Genomic DNA, 5,014 nt, shown 5'->3' on the forward strand with positions numbered 1-5,014 from the left:
TGTTTTGGTATACTTGATGGTGTTCCACAGGTCTCTGAAACTCCTGTTTATTATTATTTTTTCATTCTCTTTTCTTTGTTTCTCAAGATGGATGATCAATTGACTTTTAGGTTTGCTGATTCCTTCTGACAGTTCAGATCTGCTGTTCAGGTTCTCTACTGAACTTTTAATTCAATTCGTCAACTTTTTGGTACTTTGTGAATTTCTTCTTTTTAAAAATAATTTCTCTTTCTTTATTGGTACTCTATTTAGTGACACATTGTTTTCTTACTTTCCCTTAATTATTTAGATGTAGTTTTCTCTAGTTCTCTGAACATATTTATAATTTTTAATTTGAAATCTTTGTCTAGCAAGTCCAATGTCTGGGTTTTGTCAGAGACAGTTTCCCCTGATAGTGTATGCTGGGGGAGGGCATATTTTCCTGTAGTAATATTTTGTTGTTGTTGAAAAGTGGACATTTAAAATTATATATTGTAGGACACAACCACAACTGTAAGATTTAGGAGATGGAAAGGGCTCAGGGACACAATCTCTATTTTGGGAATTAAATGAAGAATGGAAACTGAAAGAGGAAATCAAGAAAAAACAATGTAAGAGGAAAGTACTGAAAATAAAAAAGGTATAGAAAAAGAAATTGTTCCAAGTTAAACAGGTGCTTGTAACTGGGCTTCTGGTTTGGAGATGCAAATCATTACAAGGATAGATTTATTTGAGAGCAGATAAAAATATCTGGAGATGGATATGTTGATATATCACTTCTTGTGTCATTAACAAAATGAAAAATTGACCACTGATGGAAAGTTAATAACCAGAGCACTAAAAAGTTCAACTGTGTAGAACAGAATTTAGAAGGCACCAGGATCGGGAGGGGAAAAAAGCCTCTGGGCGAAAGACCAAAGGATGCAGATAGGCAGACAGTGAATGTGGAGCTACTACCCAAAAATATTAATTACAGCTGGATTGAAAGAGTGTTTGGGAAATGTGGCAATGCTGTTTATATAAGCCTACTGCCTTATAAGTCTACTGGAGAGCCAAAGGGATCTTTCAAATTTGCCTTTGTGGAATTTGAAACAAAAGAACAAGCAGCAAAAGCTATTGAGTTCCTTAACAACGCACCAGAAGAAACACCAAGAAAACCAGTTATATTTCCTAAAACTGAAAAATAAACCCATTCTTGCCCTTAGAGTAGTGAAGAAAAGCAAAAGAAAAAGAAGAAAGGCCAAGTGAAGAAAAAAGACAGTGTCCAGAGGGAAGAGTGAAACATGGACATAGGCAAGGAGAACAGCACCTACAAAGTGAAGAGACCCAGGACCATGTTTGAGGGCTCCGATAGAAAGGGCATTGGAACCCCCAAAGCCACCATTAAAGACAAAGAAAAAACAGGGAAGAGCTGAAGTGACTAGCTTACCTTTGTTCAGAGCACAGAGGAGGATGAGAAGTAGTTCTGATGATGCAGGATCAAAACTCAAGAAAATGGTTCATAAAGAAAACCTTAAAAAAACCTCAGAAGTGTACAAAGAAAATAGATATAGAAGTCTCTACTGAAGAAGAAAAGGATACAGGAGATATAAAAGATGGATTGCTTTTAAAAGCAAAAAGGAAGCATAAGAAAAAACACAAGAAGAGACATAGAGTGGGAGAAGATTTTATAACACTACAAGTACTATCCAAGAGTGAATGGATGGACTTCAAAAAAAAAAAAAAAAAAGTGTATTTAGCACTACAAAAAAAAGCCAGTATGGCTTCTGTAGGGGAAAAAAACACAACAAAAAAAAAAACAATATCCCAAATAAAATCAGAGTCATAAATGGAAATAGGCCATGGAGTAACTAATAAGTCTGGAATAAAAAATGAAAAAACAAACAGTGAAGACTACTGTCCTCAAGAGAAGATTAATGCAGCAGGGCCACAGTTTGTGAGTGGCATGATTGTAAAGATCATTAGCACTGAGGCTCTGATTAGCAGGAAACAAGTCAGGAACACTTTGGCAACAGTCTCCAAAGTTGTTTATGTCAGTTTGCTAGGAGATACAGAATGCCATGTGAGATTTCAGTCTCCTGAAGATGCTCAAGCAGTATTAAATGCACATACAAAAATTAAAAAGAAACTGCTGGAAACTCGAGATCCTTTCTGGCAATCATGAACAGAGGTATTGGCAGATTTTGATAGATAGGCAGCCAAACTTAATCAGCCTTATGAAAAGAAAAGAGGCACTGAGAAGTCAGTCACCAACGCTGAAAAGATTAGACTTGCAAAGACTCAACAAGCAAGTAAGCATATTAGATTTTCTAAATATGATTGAAAAAAAACTGGTTTACCTCTAAAGATTTCACTGGATGCTTGACTATTCTTAAGAAATCCATTTTTATTAAGGTAGTAATGCATAGTGAATTTTTTAAAAAACCTACATTTACTTAAAAGAAATATTTTTGTTCTTTAACTTATTATAAGACATTTTTCTAGAGACAAGTACATTGTATACCACAATTTTTCATTAAACATTCTATTTGTTGAAATTATCGTACATAAATCAACCTCAAAGTAATTTAGTACATAAATGTTTTGAACATTGTTGTTAATTTTGTTTTTCGATATTACTAAAACAATAACATCTGCAGAAAAATCAGTACTGCATAAATATATAGTTTAGAAAAAAATGTTTAACAGTGGACTTTCACTGTACTTAATATTTTATAGTTTGCTTTTTCCATTTCAAATATCCTAGATATGATTTCATGTTGATTTATACAGAGACGTATGTGTGATGATTCATTCTATCTATTGCACTTTGCCTCCCTAAGTTTCCAATGAAAGACCATATGACCGGTTTTTAATTAAAATATTAAATTTAAAAAATTTTTTAAATGTAGAAACTCCGGAAATCAGACTTTCCCTCTCCATGGTTTGTTGTTGTTGTTCATTGTTTTTGTTGCTGCTTATTTCTTTAGTGTCATTCATAGACTGATTCTGTAAAAATTTCTATTATGTCTTGTGCATAGCAAACGAAGTCTCTGCTCAGTTAGCTTAGTGGTCAGCTAATAATTGAACATATATTTTCTGAAATGCCTTACATCAACAATTTTCCTATTCTTTGTCTAAGGGTCAGTGTGTTGGAGTATGTCTTCAACACTCTGGCATACATGGATTAACTATGCCTTAGCCTACACTTCCTGCTTGTACAAAGGCTCTAGTCCAGCCAGAGATTAGAGATGAGGTCTCTTCTTCCCAGGTTTTCCCAGAGTATGTGCACAGCTCTGCACATAAGCATGTATTTCTAGATTTCTAGCATTGCCAGAGCTTTTTAAAGACGTTTATGAACATCTCATTTCCCAACTTTTACTTTTGAGTCTTCTGGTCAGCCTCTTATTAATCTCAAATGGTATTGCTACCTCAAGCTGCAGTGCTAAACCATTGCTGCTGATTGTTTTCTACAAATGCCTTCACAATACAGCTATTCACACTGAGCGAGCTCTGAATTAGGTTACATAAAGACAAAATTCAAGAATAGAGATTTTCAGGGAACTATCAGGCAGGTCAAACAGTGACAGTTATCTGGTAATCGGGCTTTGGGAAAGCTCTAACCCCACTCTGTACCATTCCCCGTGGCAGCTAGGTTTTTAGTTTCTACTGTGATTGTGGAGCTATGATTTTCAAGATTGCAGTGGAGGTGGGTGAGAGTGACAGGAAAAGAGAAAAGCAAAAGCTTTAGCAAAATAGAAACAGTTAGTTAACTACATGGGAGCTCCCATAAGACTGTCGGTTGATTTCTCAACAGAAATATTTCAGGCCAGAAGGGACTGGCACAATATACACAAACTGATGAAAAGCAAGAACCTACAACCAAAACTATTATACTCAGCAAGGCTATCGTTTAAAGTTGAAGAAGAAATACAGAGCCTCCCAGAGAAAAAAAGCTAAAAGAGTTCATTACCATCAAACCAGTATTATAAGAAATGTTAACGAGAAAGAAAAATAAATATAAACATAATTATAAAGAATAAATTGGCAATATATGTACCTATCAAAACCACTTTGAATGTAAATTGATTAAATGCTCTAATCAAAAGACTTAGGGGCCCAGCCAGCATGCCTCAGTGGTTGAGTGTGGACCTATGACCAAGGGGTCATGGTTCAATTCCTGGTGAAGGCACATGCCTGGGTTGCAGGCTCAATCCCCAGTAGGGGGTGTGCAGGAGGCAGCTTATAGATGACTTTCTCTCATCACAGATGTTTCTAACTCTTTTTCCCTCTCCCTTCCTTTCTCTGAAATGAATAAAAACATATATTTTTTAAAAAGACATATGGCAGCTGAATGGATAAGAAAACAAGACCCATATATATGCTATCTACAAGAGACCTACTACAGATTGAAAGACACACACAGACTGAAAATAAAGGCACGGAAAAAGGTATTTTATGCGAATTGAAATGAAAAAAATACCTGGGGTAGCAATACTTATATCAGACAAAATAGACTTTAAACCCAAGTCAACAATAAGAGATGAAGAAAGGCATTACATACTGATAAAGGTATCGATAAACATTTATCCACCCAACACAGGAGCACTTAAATAGGAGCTAGAGGCCACAAAACTCCCTTCCCTTGGGAGTACAGACTGGCATCCAAAAGTTGTGATCTCAAACCCAGAGTGGAGGAGAAGGGAAGGAAAGCCAGTGCAGGGCAGGCAGAGGGAGCCAGGGGACAGTGTGCCTGTGAGGAAGGGACTGTGTCTTCCCAGGAAACACGTCTAATGGTGGCAGACAGGACAGGACTATTTCATCCTGAGTGCTGACTGTGGGAAAGGCTGTCCCACAGTGTGTGGGTTCCCAATATAAAGAGGCCAGAAAGCTGCACTGAAAGGCCACCTACAAAGACCCTCTGATTTCCTGTAAGGAATTGTGTCAAGCCCCAGAAAGCATTTGGACTGTGTGGCACAGGGAAGGGGAAGAGAGCCCTCCTGCTGCCAGAAAGGGACCAGAGCTTCCAGTGGGGTAGATTGGGACACCAGTCACC

General features: G+C 37.0%; 1 pseudogene; it reads left to right on the forward strand.

Annotated features, from left to right (window-relative positions):
* Positions 1-555: 555 nt before the first annotated feature.
* LOC107536119 (la-related protein 7 pseudogene) lies at positions 556-2,302 on the forward strand (annotated as a pseudogene).
* The last annotated feature ends 2,712 nt before the right edge of the window (positions 2,303-5,014 follow it).

The sequence above is a fragment of the Miniopterus natalensis genome, chromosome 1 (assembly GCF_054644295.1).
Source record: "Miniopterus natalensis isolate mMinNat1 chromosome 1, mMinNat1.hap1, whole genome shotgun sequence".
Lineage (NCBI taxonomy): Eukaryota > Metazoa > Chordata > Mammalia > Chiroptera > Miniopteridae > Miniopterus > Miniopterus natalensis.